We start from the raw sequence: 20870 nt of genomic DNA, 5'->3' as shown, positions 1-20870 counted from the left end.
GCTATCACAAAGACAATGAAGCAAGACAGATGGAAGGAGACAGTTCCAAAACCCCACACCTGGGGCTGAGTGATGCTTGTAAAGTATAGCATGAGAAAAATGAGCAGGTTTATCCTAGCTTTTTTTTCATTTACAGAGCACTGGAGTAATGTCAAGCCCATCCCAAATCATTCCTTCTTTTTCTGTACCATCCTAACCCAGACATCACGGTGGCAGCTTAGTGAGGGGATCTGTACAAGCAATGGGTTTTTTCATTAGAGCAAGACAGTAAGGAGATTATGTGCACTAAAAGCACATTATGTTCCATGCAAAGCATCAGTGTCACTTGTTTGTGCTTCCTGCCATTTCTTACGATGCTGCCTAAGTACACAGATAAACAAATAAAGAAGGATCTTTGCAGGACAGCTTTGCTGATTTACAATACCTAGTATTTACCTGTCCTGAACAAGTTATAGTGTGCCTATCTGTTTCTTCATAACTATGTAAAATTTGGATAAAAATATCGTCCAACAGACTGAAGATAAATGAGCTGTACACTAAGAGAAAAAAAATAAATCTTATTTAGTCCTTAAAAATCTATTGTCTTCATAATCACTTCAATGATTTTTTAACCTTTGGGAAAATGCTACAAACAAAATTAACTGGTAATCACATTCCTTTTAGTTGTGTTTACCTCTACTCCTGTACATTTGCATCTATTCCAGATTTGGCAGTATTTCCCAGTCTGTGGGCATACCCTCTTTTGAGCATGCCAGAGATGTTCAGGAGAAACGGATGCAAGCTTGCTGCCAGACGGACACAGGATAGCCATGGCAGCACTTTCAAAGTAGGGTCAAGAGTAGATGTACTTGGGGAAAAGCACAAAATGGGAAATCCTTAAGTATGGTAGATTCAAAATAATATGAAAAAGATGAGGTGTAAAGCAGGTTGAAAAGAAAAGGGTGTAAAGCAGGGTGAAAAGAAGACAGAGCCAGACTCATTTCAGTGGTGCCCAGTGACAGAAGCAGAGGAAATTCTTCACTGCTGATAACAGTTGGTATTAAACAGACTCCTATACATATATGCTTCCACTGGTGCAGTTTTATATTAAAATGGACACTACTGTCATGCTTTCCTCCTAGCATACGTGACACAGCAGGTAGGGTGTCAAGTTAAAAGACTAGATACTCAAATCAAATACATCTTTGTCCTTACAGTAACACTAAACTCCTGTATATACCCTACACTCAATTTAACTGTGAGTAAATGAGCTTGATCTGAAAGTTGTATGTTGACAATTATGTTACACAAATATTTGCATGGTTAGGGGTTCTATTTGGGTTACCTTTCATAAGCAAAGAGATGGCTGTCGAGAATCCACAAAGCTGGAATGCCAAAAGGTTTGCAATTCAGATCCACGGTCCAGAACTTCCCTGAGTTCAAGAATGCCAAACTCCATAGTCTGACTGACCTCAGTGCTGAAAGAGAAAATAAATTGTAGAATTATCACTTACTGGTGTTGCAGAAGAAACCAGTAATACAAGCCCTGGGCCTAAAAATCTACTGTTGTTTTCCTTATTTTGGGTATTTGACAATAGCAGCAGACAGGAAATCAAATATGCTAATTAAATAAAATATATAACAAGCAACAACATTTTCAGAAAAAATAAGGATCACCAATTTCCACTCTCAAACAAAAATTAGCCTTTCTATCCACACTGCAATGCATGTTGTTTTAATATTTGAAAAAACTCTGGGTTAATTTCCAAAAGTATTATTGATACTGATTGCATCTGTAATCTAGAACAGTATTTTCCACTGCAGAAGCTTTTGACAGGTTTGACAAACCACTCATCCAAGAAGATAGCAGCCACTTTCCAGATGTCACAGAATTCTCTGTCCAATGAGAACTACTTTGCAAAGTGACTAAAAAGTGATTTCACCCTCTTTTATCCCTTCTCAAAGTCCCATGAGTACCAGGCTGGAATTTTTTCTTAGCCATAGTCTTGAGAAATGGGACTAAATCTTTGTGATTCTTGAAGATTCAGATACAGTCCTTTTGGTGGAGCTACATATTCAGGTAAAAACCATCCTGTATGTTGCATGAGTATTTTCCATGCACATCTTAGTTCAGCATTCATCATTAATTTTATAGCTACTACTTTCTTTCTGCCTTCTCATCTTCTAAGATTATCTTGCCAGGTAATACATCTCCTGATGGAACAGAATCTCAGATCTCAGATTAAAGTCTCATTGCTCAGGGTAAGATAATATGCCCGTCGCCTGTTCAATAACAGACAACATGATTCTTTTTCCTTTTTTCCTCTGAAATGAATGGCATGACACACTACTCTCTCTTTTCTTCCCTTCTTGTCTGCTTGAGTGCCACACAACTTTATTCATAATATTAGTGGGTAATACTCACACTTGGTACTTCCCTCTTGTAAGAGTAGGAAACAGATCCTCTTGGTACCTGGTTAACTTGAACTAAACCAGACAGGTTTATTTGACCTCTGCTGCTTGGGTTAGAGCTGAAGGAAGAGAATAAAAGACAGAAAATGTGAATGCAAGAGCAGCATTCATTTTACATAGAATAAAGTCAGTCACAGTCTAAGGGCCAACAGCTGAGACAGCCTGTCTGTGTAGACTACGTGCTTTCACAGAATTTCTATACTACATGTGTGGATGCTAATATCACCACGAGCAGAATACAGTGTCACCTGTGGAAGCCCATGTTCTGTATCAAAGACTTTTCTGGGTTCTGCCTTTGCTATGGACACGACACATTTGGGAAGCAAAGTTGATCACTTGTTCCCATATCCATGCCTGCTTTACTGTCTGGATTTATCTTCTGTAATCAGACAAACAGTAGTAGTCAGACAATCAGGTAGTCAAACAAACGTGGACTTAACGTCAGTAAGGTGAGGCACAGGAATATGAGAACCAACAGAACAGGATTCTCCCCTCTGTATCCGTCTCAGTGCAGAAAGGCGTTGGCTTTTGTAGGCAGATGGCTGATGTATTGGGCTGCAGAGCCAGAGCACTTTCCTGTGTGCAAATATTTGTGCTTGACCAGAACAAAAGAAAAGCCACCATACCTTTGTGTACCATGGAGGTGAGAGACTGTGGGACACCTCAGCACTTAAAATGCTAGTGCAGAATAAGGCTGATACACTCAGGGTTGTTTCATGTGTTACACGTGTTCTTGACAGAGGCTGACACAGAGAAATTTCCAAATGCTGAGGTGTCCTCCATAGAACTGGCCAAGTCACTGGTCTGCTTCCCTTTCTTTCTTTCTTAGTTCAATTGGATGCACAGATACCCAGTATTATTCAGGTAGAAACAGTCTCCAAAAAGTCAAAAATGTGTCAGAAGGGGAAAAACATTTATTCTTCCACCAGAAAATCTCCAGAATTTCTATATATTCATACTTTTTTACTCTTCAAGATGGCTTTTGATATTCATTACAACATCCTAGGTTATTACTGGGTTCTGTAAATTAAATGACCTACTAGTCACTAAAAGCAGATGCATTCCAGAAGACCATTTTCTTTTAAGAGGTATCACATATTTGCTGAACCTTTTAGAATAAGACACATAAACAACGACATCTTCCCCTATCTTTGCATAGTAAGTAAGAACCAAAATACAGTGGAGCCATCCTTTAAATCATACTGCCATATCAAGTACTGCATTTCAAAACTTCCCCATAATTCCAGCTCTAACTGTTCTTAAGTAAATGCTCATCAAATCACACTTTGTGCATGTTTAAGTGGGACTTGTGAGAAAAAATAAAATTTGCAATAATTTTTCAAAGTTTTACTGATGGTGAGACAAAATCCTCAGGGGATTTTTTTTTTGGTGCTTATAATCTTCAGGAAAGAGCCTAAAAATACTTCAAAAGGAACTACTTCTGCTATTCTTCTGTGCATACTGAGGATCACTTGTTACTGCTTTGCACACCCTGGCTGCATGTCCCCAGGTAATTGTTTGTTAAAGGTTGGCACGCAGGAACCCACCCTGCTATTTAGCACCGAGCCAGCTGAGGAGAGCTGAGTTCATGGATATATGCAAACCACTGGCTTCATTGCTTATGTTCACAGGGAAGACAGTGCCTGCCTGGAGAAGAAACTACACCTTAAGGTGAGGTGTACTGTACAGGATGGGGAGAAAAGGAGCCTTGACCTGCTAAGGTATTCTTTGCTTCCAGCCTACAAGCAGGTGAGGCTGTGATTTTGCACAGCTCTTGGCTATTTGGATCAGAGCCCTGTTAAATCAGAACAAGAGTCCATGGCTCCCAGGCCCACACTGCTTTGCTTAGAAGATGACTCCACACCCAGTGTATACTACAGTTACCAAATATTTTCACATGTTTATGCCCATGCTAATTGAAAGAAGTATTTCCTCGTAGCCTCAGTGGCCTTCACTCTCATTAATTATAAACTCCTGACCCTGAAGAAAACAGACAAAAATTCCTAAATCCTATACTGAATTCCCAAAGAGTATTCAAGGATTCAGAGGCACTTTGGGCCTTAAAACTCACTATTTCCTTCTTTGGAAGAATGCCCTTTCTTATTTACTAACCAAACAAATTAATAAATAGGGAACCACGCTCCAGTGAAAATGTATTATGGGCTGTTCTTCATTCTTGGAGTAAAGATACGGGACGTGGAACAACTCCTTTAAAGAAAGATTTTGTTTGTAGCTTACAAGAGCCAAGAAACATCTTTGTTGAAGTCTCATGGAGATTTTTAAATGATTGAATGTCCTTTCACACCATATTTCTAGAAGGCAACAGTGCAGACATCAACCTATCATAAGTGCTTACACGATATCCCCTTTTTTAACGTCAAGTATGACTACTGGGGATAAATCAAGGCTCCCTTTCCTGACCAAATGTGTTGACTACACATGATGGTGAGCTAAACTTGTACAGCCCCAGTTACAGCTATGGGGATCTCTGGAGCACAACAAACCAGACAATGGAAGCTTTAGACAATGTTGTTATCCACAAGCTTGTGTGCTGACTGAAGGTTGCCTGTGATGTGGGAGCAGCATCCAAGAGACCGACAAATCATTTGGTTGTTTACCCTGAAGAGATTCACAGGAGCTAAGGATGTTTAGCTTCCATATTTTTGTATAGAAGGAACTAAAACATAGATAGGTGGCAGGGCAAGGGACTGAAGGTGCATGTATTCAGAGGACATGAAAGAATATAAGCACAAACTAATTAGTGCTGCTTCTTTTGGACCATGAAATGTGTTCTTTTGGATGTCTGAATTCTTGCAATTAAGGAGGAAAAGGCATCATGATGAGGTAATTTAAATAGAGCATCCATGATTTCATAAGCAATGCATAAGCCTCAAAATTAATACTCAAAATTTAAATCCTTTTTGTCTGGTACTGAAACCAATCAACGGATACGTGTCATTCTGTTAGAGAAAGGATGACTCACCAAGAAAACTAAAGAAAACTCTCCCTGTGCTATACAGTTTCATAACATGCTCCACAAACAAACCCAGAAGTAACAATGTCTTTGAGAAAGTGTAAATCCCAGAAATATTTGTGTTAAACAGATTATTCCAGTCTTAGCTACAGTGCTAGCGGTCTTATGGTAGCTACGATGTCTCCAGGTAAAGTGAAAATTAAATTAATAAAGAAACTGTGGTTCCAAGGCAATAGCAAATATTGCCACTGCCAGTAAATACTTTGGCATTACTCAGTGTGTATATTTCAATCATGTAGACTCAATACATTTGTGGCAGTATGCTGATAAATCACAGAAATGTTCAAACTACATAGTGACTACAGGGACAAGTTGCCAAAAAGACATCAGGCTGATAAGCACATTTTGAAACAGCAAAGTTGAAAGCCAAGTAAAATTTTTGATAAAAAGAACTATTACAGTAATATAAAACAGTGTGGGGAAAAATAAGATGTATTTGTGTGCATGAATTCTCGCTTATGAAACTTAACATAAAAAAATATACTTCTAACAGTACTTCATTTATATATGTGTAGATTGCTTTGCATCCTGATATGGAGGTGGGAGACTTAAGGTTGCTCTTTAGGACTGACATTAACAGCTCTCAGCAGAAGCTACTTGGACACAAAAGCTTTCAAAAAATATAATAGTCCCCTTTTCCCCACCATAACATAATATGGTCTAATAAAAGCAATAGTTTCTCAACAACATATTGTCCAATAACACATTACCAATCCCTGTCTTTAAAAACTTAATTTGGAATATGAATGCTATATTTATTAATATCTGTTCCAGTTGGGTGTACAAGCAAAGGGCCTCAAACCCAAAAAAGGACTAAAGGCTATGCATACAAATGAAGGGATGCTGACAGGGCACCATTTGGCCTATCACATATGTAGCTGTCTTTGGCTTGGACTACAGTGATGGCTTCAGAGTAGAGTCTTGGTGCAGCTGATAAATCATGGAAATTATTTAAAACCAAGTCTTGAGGTTTTCTTACAAGTTTTTTTTTCTCCAGCATTAGAAGTTTTTTCTTAAAATCAGAATAAGTGTTAGCATAAAGTGCCTGAATTAGAAGAGATATTCTAAATTCCCTATTTGTACCTGAAGATGAGTGTACACAAGCATATGAGGACTTGTCACTCTGTATGATTTACCTACACATTAAGTGCTTTAATGCAAATTAATTACATATTTGTAACATGTTGTCTGTCCTGTAATGGGTGGTTATATTTTTAATTCCTCATTTTTTTCACCTATTGTGTCAAACATCAATTATATTATAAGTGTGTTTGTGCAGTTAGTTTGTGGGGGTGTTTATAATATCTTATAAAAAGCTCAATATAGAAAGGCTGCATCCTCTCTTTATGCACCTCTTAGGGGAATAAAATATATCCCATTTATTCACACAGTTACCAAGGCAATAACTGTGCAATCATTACAGACAATTTTCAGACTCATCTCCTACGTAAGCCTAGGTTTATTCAATGTGAATTGAGCTACAGAGATTAGCTTTCTGAATAGAAAAGGACATTTTCCACAGTTGAAGTCTTAATGCTAGACAATGCTTAATGCTATTAACTTACTGTAGATAATTGGGTAATAAGGAACATGAGTGATATATTGTTAATTTATTCTTAAACAGAGCACATTCATCTCAGTTCTTTGGATCGCTCTTACCTTGTCTGCACAAAATTTGTATCCCCCCTTGAATTAAGAGGAAAACCAAGAAATATAGCAACATCAAAGACTGAATTTGGTAGACAGTAGAGGAAGAAAGGATAAGCTATTCACTAGGCAATTCCTCCATATATCTTAAACTATATTTTCCTAAATTTGAGCCATAATCAAGACAAGAACTAGAATGCTGAGGCTGTCATTTCCTAGGAGAAAAGCACGAGTCAGATATAAGTGGCTGCAAAGAGGAGGAAGGATCATAGTACTGACAGGTATTTTTAAATATATATTGCAGACTTGTCCTACTTAATAAAAGATAGAATGTCAGAGGAAAAAAAATTATCACAGGTCATAAAGGCCAACTGTGCAAAACATTTCTAATTAGGTTGTTTTCTTCATGTAGTCTACATATGTAAGGAGGGGAGAAAGAAACCAAAGACAATTATTTGCACCAAAGATACTGGTCTGAGCTATTTTGAGCAGTCATTTTCCAGCACGGATTTGCCAGGGAAGGAGCTTGGGAATCTGACCTCCCCATGACACAGTGATTACACACTGTACTCTCATATCACTTGTCCATGTGGCTTCACCATACAGGCAGCTTGTGCCTATGTCTTGGTCCATCCCAGGATGAAGAAGAAAAGAAACTATAGGCTTGACGAAAGAAAGGTAATTTGGAGTAGTTAAGCTGGAAAGTGAATCAGAGGTAAGAATATCACCTTCTACACCAAGGGGTGCAAATAAGGAATTGCTTCTGCAGCCAATTTCTCTCAAAAGTGACTAGAATATTATTTTATCACTAGCACAGATGATCTAAGAACTATTCGTAAACCAAAGCAATTTTCACAATTAAAAAGATACTATACCTAGCACATTTGTTTCCTGGTAAAATGATAGATAGAGGGTGGCTTTTTTGTTTTGTTTTTTTTTTCCTGCACTAAAAAGTTAGCAGCATAAATAAAATAACAGAAATGGGCATGTATCCATGAGAGCTAACTTTTGTTCTTTGCATCTAGTTTGGCTGTTGCTCAACACTTCTTTGTAATTGTCTCATTTCTTATATTACTGATTCTATTTATCTCCATTTACCTCAAGATCATTCCTTCTGAAACACCAGTGAGAATAGAAGCAAGCCAAACCCTTCACAATGATGTTATTCACTGTGAACTCTGCTAAGCAGTCACCCAAGGTTACTTATGTCAAGATTGGTTGCACTTGTTCCTACAGGGCTTATGGAAGGCTTTGTGGGAGATAACAGCATCCTTTCCTACACATCAGGAAGTTCACACTCTCAGCATTGTGTATCACCACCCTGACTCTTCACCTCCTCCTTCTGAGCAGAGATACATCCACCAAGAAAGCAGCCAGAAAGGGCTGTGGATGACTGTCACAACCTCCCTTTTCAGCACAGAAAGTGCAGGGATGTGTCTTCCCTTTTTCCTGCATGACAACCCCTGTGTTTTTGTCAGGGATCCTACTCACAACAGGCAAACCAAAGCTCCTATCCACTTCCCCCTTGTCCCCAGGCACCTGCCCAGGCAGGCAAGCCCAGCAAAGCAAAGCTGCATTCAGCTGCAGCAGCTTGCTCAGTGATGCCTCCCCCTCTGCAGGAGCAGGGCCGAGGCAGAGACACAGAAGCTTAACTTCCAGAACACATCTATACTCCCAGCTTGGTTTGCACCAAGCAGCCTGTGTTCCTTAGTTCTTTTCCACAGATACAATAATTTCACTGAACACACAGCAGGGCCTCACCCTGTGCAATGAACTCATCATGATCAGTTTGGGGATCAAAGGTCTTACTGAGAAGTTCCAATTCAAAAAAGGGTAGGCAAACAATATGACAAGAATGATCAAGCATTCAAGAACCATTTCCTACCATTTCATTGGATGGAATACACTGTTTCCTATGCTCCTTCAAGCCCAGAATGTTACAAGGGGCTGGTGGGGGAAGCATACTAATCTACAATAATCAGCCAAGAGAGAAACAAATAGTCAGGGTCAGGGTGACAGCTTTTCCCTCATGTGGGTATAGCTAGGGGCTTTGTTGAAGAGGCAACAAGTGAAAGCCCCTTTATATCCCTTAGTGCATCAGGTTAGTTGTTTACTCTCTCATTTCTGGGCTCCTCGGCAGCAAGAATACAATTGGAGGCAGCACTCCTCAGCCTGGGCTGGAAGAACTGATACGCTGCCCTCTCCCTTACCAGAGGCAGTGATCTCACCTAGCACCAACCAATGGATGTCACACCATGCCCTGTAAGTAGAGCCAGTACCATCCACTCAAGACAGCACATCCTTTGTCAACAGGCAGATTCATTCAACCTGACAGTCCCCCTTCCCAGGCATGACTTAGTGGTTTGGAACAGGTTGACATATCAGGGAATAGACATTGGCTCTGTTTTGGCACTTCTTCTCCAAGGTAGTGCCACTGGTGGCCATGGTGTTAGTGTTAAATGTTTGCTGCTGACCATGATGAAAAGACCCTTGGGTGGATGGTCACGACACCACTCTTTACAAAACAAGCAGAAAAGTTCACGAGGCTTTTCAGTTTTATAACTGCAATCAGTGGTATTAATGGACAGCAAATGTCTGAAATGGCCATGAAAGAAGTTTGTTGTAACTGAAAAAAAGACCTACGCTGTCACTGCTTCAGCAAGACTCCTTCTCCTTCATGGAGTCTGCATGTGCATAGTCATATGCAGACAGATCTTTTAAAAAAATGTAGATTTGACACAGCAAATTGAAATTTGCAGAGCAGATTTTATCAATATATGGGGATTTGAGTTTTTTCAGACCAGGAAAGGGAACAGGAATTAAAGTAAACAAGATTTCAGAGAGGTCTGAGATTTAGGGCAAATTATTTAAATCTAAGCAAGCTATAAATAATCGCTTAATACCAAAGGAAGTTCTTTGAAACTTAGATTAGCAGCAGTTTGAGAAGCAGAAACCATCATAGATAAATATAGCATGGGTATATTGTATCCCTGGAACTGTTCTTGGAAACATCAAGGCAGCCATTCACAATCTGACACGCATTCTCTCCTTCAGTAAAAGTGTTTTGAAAGGCATTTGCATGGCTGGAATTCTCAGCAGATCTGCTATCTCCTAGGGAAACACACTACAAGTAGAACATTTGCAGGAGACATTATCTGACCTAGGTCATCTCCTGATTAAACATATATAGATTGGAAGGAGATTAGTCATTAAACCAAGCAGAAATACAAACCAAGCTACAGCTTACATGGAGAAATTATATCCAATTAACTTTGCGAGTGAGCTAAAATCAGGAATCAAGAGCAAGGTAGTTCCAGGACACTTCTGCCAGCACATCCGGTTCAGGATGCCTGAACACATGCACGCTCCATCAAATGTGTGATTTATATTTCCACATTCTGTGCCACAGGGAAAGTGCTTCAAAGATAAGTACATCTCCATAAGTGGCAAAGAGCCAGGTAACAAAAAATTCCCTTGTCACGTTATTTATGGACCAAGAGTTATAATCATACCCATATGCATCAACCTCCTGGCCATTCAAGGATTGGTCTCTGACCTCATTCTAAGCTGATACCTCAGCTCAAAGCCAGTCCCCAGGAATTGGATAGGAACCACATAAAACACGAGACATGGGCATACCTCAGCTAGCTTAACCTTAAAACCATGTCTGGCAGAAGTGAACCTCTTTGTATAGTCCTGGGGAAAGAAAGTGTATTCAACAATATAGCAAAGCTCATCCAAGAGGAAAGGGGAAGTTCTTCAGTGCTTGAGAAAAAGGGATGGTGTAGGAATGAAGGCATCTGGCTAAGCAGCTAACTGATCACCCATAATTAACAGTCCAGTCCCACTGTCAAAATGTCTGCACAATCTCTGCTATCTCGCAAATAAACACAGTGCTGCATAGGCCATTTTTATTCCTTTAGGGATTTAAATAACTAATGGTATTATATCACACTACATAAGATTTCCCACTCAAAAGCAGAAGCTTTTCCAAACATTCCTGTAACTGCTGTATGCATTTACATCACTTTGCTCCAGCAGCTCTGGAACAGGTAACTCCACCAAACTTGCAAGCACTCTGTCCCCTCACATTTCCATTCATATTGGTTTTTTATTACTATAATAGTACAAATTTCATAACTCAGTTGATCTGTATGAATAATTTTATATGTATACAACTGTTGGTTATTTGATTTCCCCTTTGGAGGCTTAAAAGGTAGAGGTCCTTGAAAGAAAAAATGGTCCCAAAATGTCAGTGTCATATCAAGATGCCCAAGAAGATCTGTAGAATTAGCCGGGATCATATCCAAAATTAACTCCTCCAGAAGGATAAAAGCTAAGTAGTTGTTGTGTAGTGCTAAACATCTAACCCATGTTTAACAGTGTTTCTTATCAGCAAGAACATAAGGGTAACCAATGGGAGTTCAGAAACAGTAGGCACTAGACACAAAACCTGATTGAGTAGCCAAGTTCTGGGTCCAAAACCACTCAGATTTCAGTGATGTTTTGTCCTTAAGTTCTAGGGTGAACCACAACTTAAAAATTGTGAACATTTTGCTCTAATAATTTTCAGAAGCCTCACAGAACTTGAAGGAGCACTTAAAGTCTCTATTTTACTCCACAGGGCAAAATTCCACTATCCCATTTTCTACCAAGAACAGAAGACTCCTGTGAAGAAGTCCTACTTATTTCATCTTTCATGGCACATTTCTCTGCACCATCTTATGACAATTTATTTCATCTCACCGGTCTCCCACTAGACTGTCCATCTGGTGAAATCCTTTCTAAACTGCTTTTTAACCAATTCACGCTTTCAATTAAAGCATTCTTCACACTCTCAGTTCTTACTGGATTACCACAAGTTAGAGGCAGCACAGGCAATCCCCTGTAAAACAATTTCACTTTGAAAACTAAAGCCAAAATAATTACTTTTTCTATTTTTTTTTCTTTTGCATGAGAAATTGTGAAAAAGGCTTATTTCTCATTCCCAAACATGTTTTTTTTTCTAAAATGGCAATTTGACACAACAGATAGCCTAATCTTTGATCAGGGGCTCAAACACTGGCATCTGCAGCATATTCAGAAAGAACTGTTGAAGTTTTTTCACTAATATTTTTAACTTTGACTTACTCTGACATGGAGAATAATTCAGTCCTAAAAATGGAGAAATTTATAACGATAAACAAAAATCATAGCAAAGAGCTTTTATTGGCATTTACTTTTATATCCAGTTCACTTTCTCTTAGTAAAATTGCATTGACATTCTTCATACAACTCAGCTGCAAGGTATTGTTTAACCAGCACAATAAAGCCAGCATCAACTTTTAGCCACCTCAGATTGGCTACTGAGAACTGCATCCCCACTATATGTTCAGAATGAAATTCCATCCTTCAAAGAACTCACAAAGAGAGAGAGAAATATCAACTTTCATGGGTAGAAAAAGAGCCTTTGCCATTTATCTGCCACAATGTTTAAACCTCATTACTTCAATAACCCACAGGTGCACTCTCTGTCACCCCTTCCCTAATAAAACTATAGACAGCGAGTATTTTGATTATTCATTAAATAAAGCCACTCCCAAATCACTATGGTGCCACACAGTAGAGAGCCAACACCCAGGGCTGCTGCTATGAGAGATTCCTGCTTTCCAGCTCTGCAAGTTGTCGTGGGCAAAACTGACTCACCAGGCAGAGTTCAGTGAAGAAAGAAAAAAAAAGAAAAAAAGAAAAAAAAATTGAAGAGCAGCATTGTCATGCAGCTGACTAGAACATTTTACAGAATTCAGAATTCAGCTACTGTCATGATGTATCTTGCATTAAAACAAAAGCATTTTAGCATGCAAGATTTCTATACTCAAGTATAGAAAAAAAAAAAAACAGAAAAAAACATAGTTTGCAATGAGAGGTGACTTCATTGATTATAGCAGCTGATAAAGCCAGAAAAAAAATGGGGTGTTCAGTTTGAGATTTATTTGACAAGGGCTGACCTGTGAAAACAGATGTTTTCAGGCTCATGCCCCCTAACACGTCATCACATCACCATTCCTTTACAAAAATGATATTTTGATGAGTGGTCAAGAACTGAGTTTTTGGGGGTTTTATGAAATTGCATTAAGAAGGGAGTTATACAAAGAAGTTGGAGGTTTAACTCCCTCTGCCTGGTCTAGAATGAACCAGGTCATTATTGAATGAACTGACTGAAGATTTGTTTGCTTACCAAGCTGGCAACAGGAATAAACACGGCAACACAATGTGCTCTCATGAAGGCAAAACTGACTTTCCTGAAGGGAGCCTGCTAACAGATACACCTTGCTACCCATCTGGTGCTGCGGAGCAAAAGAAATCATTCTGCTTTACATGAGCAATGATAGCGACAGGAAGTCATGTGGTATTATCATGCAGCAAAAATAATAACTCCATAATTACAGATAATTTAAATTTAAAAGAAAAATAAGCACAAAGAACCAGTTCCTCCACACTTTTGCGATTTTAATGCTTCTTGCCTTCAATTAACATCCTTAATCCTTTAATGCGAGCCTCTTCCAAGGCACAGTTATCCAGAAGATTTGTTAAATTAAGTGGTTTTATCCTCCTTTCCAAAATCAGAAGAAACTAAGAAGTCTGAGTAATTCAAGTTCTGCTAGCCAAATGTACATGCAGCAAATGGTCCCACCGACTTCACTGGAGCATGTCCCAGTGTGTGTAGTACAACACATTTTCACAGCAGCAGCTCCAGCAGTTCTTACAGTCTGTAACTTAAATAGTTAAAAGGAAGAGCTACTTGCATTAGGAGTTTTACACTCCTACATTTCCTGTATATAAGAGAACAAACAGGGTATTCAAAACTAATCTGACTGCCTCAGAGAGACAGCTGGAAAGATTCCTATTATTATAGTGCACTCATGCTTAAGTTTCATTGGCATAGTAATGTCTGTCACCAAAAGAATGGCCTCATGAGTTCAAGATGAAGCTTGCTACTGCTTACATCAATTCTTAGACTTCAAGAATAACTCTAATTTACTAGTTATAAGAATGTTACTTATTTTTTGGGCTGAAACAGGACAGAAAGAGCAGGACTGGTTCTGTATAACACCTACATGAGCAACTAAGTCAAGCAAACTAGATGCTGATATATTGCACACAGCAACCAGGAAGTTTACAAGGAAATACAGGTGCAACAACCTTATTGGCAGACAAATAGAGTAAACTTGAGTGTAATGAACACCACTTATAAAACGATGAGGGCATCTTTAGTAGCACCCACTGTCTTGATGGACTGTCATTTTCTTCTAAAGAAGAGATTTTATAGGACAACATGCCAAAGCTCCTGACTTCTAACCATAGAGAACAGCTTTGCAGATACACAAGTACATCTGCAACAACCACGAGGCTCATCTAAAGCTGCAAATAACTTTTAGCTTTAACTGACATCTCTGCCTATTCTTTTTAGGATTTTAAAATAGAAAGTATAGGTACCTAGAACAGATGCCAGCCCACCAGCAGCTTACAGGTTACAATTTGATTATCATGTGAGACAGAAGAAAGTAACACCCATCATATAAGCCTTTAATGAAAATAACAGGAATACTTAAGATCTCCCACACCTATAGTCTTGGCATTTTACTGAAGAGTATAGCATAGATTATTTGCTTCTCGCCAGGTAACTGGTATCATCTGAGTCACTACTATTCATTCCCTTCACTTTGCCTTTCTTTTTTAGTATGATATTTGACATATAAAACTGACAGCCAGCGGAAGGAGCATCACTGTGAATTAACAACCTGGATCTCAGCACTGCTGCTAAGACACTAAAGTAGCAGACATTAAAGCTCCACACTGACCAAGCAGAGACAGACACTTCCCCCAGTTTTCCTGTGCTGCCGATTTATAGCCTCTCCACCCATTCCAGAAAGCAGGTGGGTGCTATCAATTGGCCCCAGGTTATTTCTGCCCAACAACACCTGCAGAATGCAGTCAGGGCTCTCCACCAGCTGCCTGTTTGCTCTGCAGCTCCAGCAGCTGCGTGACATGAAATTGGAGTACAGGAAGTGAAACACCAACCCTCTGGCATTTGTAATGGCTCAACACATTCAGTTCTGAAAACTTAGCTGGTCAAAGTAGGATAGCTACAGGTCTTTCAAGAGAAAAAAAGGAATTACACCTTACGTCACCTTGTCTTTTCAGACAAAAAGTGTAAGTGGCTCCTAAGAGACCACTGACATTGCAACTATAGTCTGTAGTTTTATATACATATGATTCCTCACAAAGTATCAGTGCTCTGCTTTCAGGTCACACTCCTACCACTATCTTTCCCATTCAATTTTATTGGCATGTAGAGATTAGACCACCAGTGACTTAACTATGTGGGGAACTCCCCATCCCCCAGAGAATCTCTGAGAGATGCAGCTGGACACAGGGAACAGCTGGATGTAAAAACACCACATTGCCTAAGCTGGCTTCTACTTCAGCCATTCTCAGCTGCCAGAGCAACCTGAAGAGGAGGGAGGGAAAATGAGAGCTGGCTGCTCTGTCCCAGCATCTGAGCCTCTATGCTAAGCATAACAGAAAATTATCACAGCCTCTGGATAGCTATAAACAGATTATTTCACAAAATTTGGGATAGCATTGCTTATGCCAGCTATAAAAATTATAGTTTCAAAGGAGCATTGTGCCTTTGAATGGCAAGATAGAGCCACGTTATTGCCAGGCCATCCACTGGAACCAGGCTGACAGGAGAGTGGGAACACCCATCCTCCTATCAGCTCCCTGTGACTGATAATGCTTATTTAGTGTCACCACCTGAGGGAGTGTGCTTGTCATTTCCAGGCTATACGTTTAAACAAGGCTGTAAGTACACGTTGCCTTAAGTCACTTTTAATTGTTTTAACTAGCCAGCTAACTATTCTGTTAGGTATATTGCAACTATATTTGTACAGTGTATAATCCACAAGGTAGTGAAATATGAGCACCCCATGGGTAAAAGTTAATAACCATTCATGGCTGTTCCAGCGATAATATCCTAAGTATAGCATCTTTCCACTAATGTAGCTTTTATGTAGCTGAGAGTAAGTTATGTCTGGGTTAAATTATAACTTCACCTTTGTACTGTTTAACCTCTCTTTTGTATAGGCTACATATGTAGAACCACAAAATAAGATAACTGTTGGATTTGGAAGGCATCTCCAGAGACTGTCTAGTCCAAGACTAAAAGGAAGGTCATCTACAGGTTTTATCTCATATTTGCATGGAGTTTCCCAAATTTCAATTTGGGCCCATTACCTCTCTTCCTAAGTTGGTTTCACAGAGAAGAGTCTAGGTCTGTTTTCTTTACTTCCTCTTACTGGTTATTTAAACACATTGACGAGATCTCTCTGAGCCATCTTTTCTCCAGGCTGAACAGTTCCAGCTGTTTCAATCTTTCCTTGACATCCTCCATACCTTCACCATCTTTAAAATCCTTTTCTGAACTTGCTCCAGTATATTCATGTCTTTCCTATACTGGAAAGCTCATATCTCAACCCAGCACTCTAGATGTTGCCTCTCATACTTTGCCCTGCTGTTGATGCTTTGCCTAACGCAGGCCCAGGGGGCGATTGGTCACCTTTACCAGGGCACCACCCTGGATCATGTCAAACTTAATATTCATCAGAAATCTTACGTGACTTTCTGAGAAGCTGCTTGCCAGCTTGCTGAATGCCAGCATATACTGGTGCCTCCATGGATGCAGAGCTTTGCATCACCCTTGGCTGAAGTTAACAGAATTCCTGTTGGCTCATTCCTCCAATTTTTCAAGGTCCCCCTGCATGGTATCACAGCCATCTGGTCTATCAGCCACTCATCTCAGATTTACATCACCTGCAGTCTTGTTGAGGATGAACTCCTGACATCCATTAATGAAGATGTTAAATAATATTTGTCCCTGTATTGACCCCTGGAGTACCTCTCTAGAGACTAGCCTTGACTCCAGCTTAGATGTTGACAATCACAACCCTTTGAGCCTGGCAGTTCAGCCACTTTTCAGTCCCTCTCACTCTTCCCTTACTTAGTCCACACTTTAACAGTTTTCTTGTGGAGATTTATCTTCTCTCATCCAAGATACTCCACATGTTCCCCCACCTAAAAAAACAGCTCAGGTCCTTCACAACAGAATATCTTTGGGAAGCACCATTGATCATGCTCCTGTACTTCTTGCACAGCTTTCTGCACACTCTCTTTAGCAAGAAACTTAGGGTACTGTACTGGTTAGGTGTGCTAAGAGATTATTAGCAGTAAGATGCTATTTTTCAAAGAATAGAGGGAAAGATCCTCACCCTTGTGAAATGGGCTGGTTTTACAGTAAGTAGGGTTTAGGCAGGAGAAACATTGAAAACTCAGCAAAAATTTTACTCACACAATCAGAGAATGCAAAAAGAGCAAGAATTATGTCCTGAGACTATTTTGGGATTTGCAGCTCTACAGAGATTTTTAAAGGTGGCCTTCGTTAGGACCTTTTAAAAGTATTTAGTAAGTAAAAGATTATTTTAGGAGCCAGGGCATCAGTGTAGCACAGAATATAGGCAACGTAAAAGCAAAAAAAAAAAAAAAATTTGAAGTTTGAGGCATTCTACAGCAGAAGGGCTTTATTCATTGGGAATACAAACCAGTGGTCTATAATAAATCACTAAGATACTGTATAAGAGAAGAAACATGGCACATCAATATTTCCAACAAGAATTTTAGTGAGAAGCCTTCAGAAGTGCATTCAGTGATCTGCGTTAGGAAGTACCACATAGCATGAATCAGCTGGAAGAGTCTGCTGTGTTACTTCAATGTTCATGTTATAAACTGTTAAACAGTGAAGATCAGGCACAGGGTGAAGGTCCTGTTTCCAGCCCTGTCCCCCTGTATGACCATCAAATGACATTAATATTCAAACTTTGTTGAACTAACTCTTAGAATTCCTGACTGCAGTTGTCTGTCCATGTGTCTGGGAAATTTGTGCCAATGTTACACCATCTTCCTCATGAAGATGATACTCCTGACATCCACTAGGAATCCCCAAAGCCACAGCTCATGGTCCTCAAGCTGATGGAATAGTTTGGATCCTTTATAGCATCCATTCAAGTAGTTGCGGGGCAGCATTTGATAGTTCCTTATCTTCCTCTTTTGACAGATTATACAAGCCCAGTCAACATCTTGAATTTCAGTAGAGAAGGTCAGCAGTGACATTAGAAATTTAGAATACTGCATTTTGGGGTAGACAGGAAGCTGAACCTCAAAGCTAGAATCCCTTAGAGTTGTGCAACCTGCTTTATTGACTGGAACTGCACATTCTGTGACAAATACACAAGCCAAGACAATATCAAGAATTTGGGAGAAGATTGAGGGTACTGTGGAGCATATCATGCTGGCCAGAATGTGCTAACACCTCTAGAGTCTTCACAGCCTGAAGAAAAAGACCAGTAACAAAACTGGCAGAACAAATACGCTTATTGCAGAGATGATGCTGATTTGGATATTGTCCTGAAAGCAAAAACAGTGTCTAATAATGCAAAAACAGTGGACAAGCAGCAGTGGGGCAAATAAGGCAGTTGTATCTGTGAGTTCCACTGGAATTCCACAGAGCAGATGTATTGACTGATCATTGAAAAAAAAAAATTAAAATAATAAGATAATTTTTAAATATCCAAAATGAACAGGATGGAGTCCTTTATTTTTGTAAACTTTAAGGTAAATTAGTAAAAATAAAAATAATAAAGATAATCACAACCCTTACTACTTAGGGACCAATTCTGGGAGTCAGAGTTGACATCATGTCACTCATGTCACTGTCACAAGAAGCCAAAGGTTTCTGATCTTTGAGATAAAGCTTCAGGTAAACAGAGAGGATCTGGGCTACAGATAGCAAAAAAATTCAAAATAAGAACAATGAATACAAGGAGGCACATGAAAAAAAAAACAGTAATGTGGCAGCTCTAGGAGGTTATGACTTATAGACATTGTGGCTCAGCTATTTGTCCATAATAGAGTTTATCATCCAAGGAACATGGGAGACAGGTTTCATTAACAGTTTAGATTAAAAGAAATGGGTTAATTAAAAACTTCTTATGTGATACAAAGTACAAAACTAAGATGTCCAAAACCCAAAATTCTTCCCACCATCCTCATACGTTACAGTACAGTAAAAATAGAAAACTGCTGCTGTTCAGACTTCAGCAGTACTGAAAACTGAGGATCAGTTGTTCAGACAGGGGAGGAGTCATTTGCTTTAATCTTGGAGTAGAGCAAATTTTCTGGTTTTAAACACATGTAATTATTTCAACTAATTAAAATGTATTTATTTAAACAAGTACAAGAACATCTGGTGTGAAGACTTGCCAACCATAACCAACCTGCCCAGTTGAGAAGACTAGGTACACAGCATTTTCTACAGGTTGTGGTACCCCCCCAGCTTCCCAATTCCTCTCAAAGATTCTCCCTTCACACATTCACTGCCTCTCTGTGGGACAGAAGAAAACATTTCAAAGTTAAATCTAAATGTTGTCAGGATCAGGCTTTCTCTTACCAAATACAAGCTGAGTAGTTAAGTCCTACATAAGCCAAGAGGGTTGAGACTCCTTAGTGTAACAGATCGTGATAGCTCCTTACTGTTGTGGAAAAGGGCACTAAACAATAAGCAAGCAAGTATATTTACTATGGTGTTATAACTTACTGATTTTAAAATATACCATTCAGCAATGCCTTCCAAGCATCTCAGTGCTTCACTGCTCAAAACAGAGTATAATGTAAGAACTGGCTGCATGATAAATCCTCATCTTTACCTGAAGCTATGCAAAGGATGCTCCATGCTTACATTCCAGCTTGCCCATTTACGTCAAGCGGTGGTGATTCATATCATAAGCAGGCATATGCCAATAAGAAATAACATCTTCACATATATCAAAACACTGATGGATTGGTCTTCTGTTTTGAAAGCAGTGATCAAAAGGTCAGAATGTCATATTTTAGCCATCCTAACCATCTGCTATCCAGTGTGAAAAATGTTATCAATAAACTGTAGGTACTGCACATTAATCAAGTAATTCATTCAACAAAAAAGAGGAAAGCCTTGGGCTGACATATTGTGTGAAATCATCATCCTTCAAAACAAATCACTAGATTGTCTAGCAGATATTTACCTGAACTCCAGTTACTAGCTTTAAGTGCTCAGATATAGAAATCTGCTGAACCTTTGACTTTCTAGCTCTGCACAGAAATGTGGCTTTGTACTGAAAATAAAGTAGACAGGAGTATTGGTCAAACCAACTTCTTATTCTCAGGAGAACATCTGGACCATCTTAGTAAGATACCAAGTCCTTCCTAGTCTGTCCTTTAGTAGTGCTCTCTATCTGCACATATTAGCAAAGGTTTCCTGAGCCAATGAGGGAAAAATCGCTTTCTTGTCTAAGAGACCAATTTTTAGTCCCTTCACTACATGAAAGACATTGGGGCTCTGGAACACGTCCAGAGAAGGGCAAAGGGACTGGTGAAAGGTTGATTTGGCTCAGTGCATCAGAATTTTGGAAGCAAGGGAGCCACAGAGATCATTCCTGTGAGAAGCTGCTGGAAGCTCTGTCCCACTTCTGGCCAAGGCTGAACAGATGAGAGAAATAGAATGCACCTCTTCAAGTGACACATTAAAGAAGGGGGAGAAAAAATGGGAGAGGGAGCAGGAGAGGGAGTAATGCCAAAGCAGAATATCCAAGGTTGGTGAGGAGGA

Source organism: Calypte anna, chromosome 2 (assembly GCF_003957555.1).
Source record: "Calypte anna isolate BGI_N300 chromosome 2, bCalAnn1_v1.p, whole genome shotgun sequence".
NCBI classification, from domain to species: Eukaryota; Metazoa; Chordata; class Aves; order Apodiformes; family Trochilidae; genus Calypte; species Calypte anna.
This window is presented reverse-complemented; position numbering follows the sequence as displayed.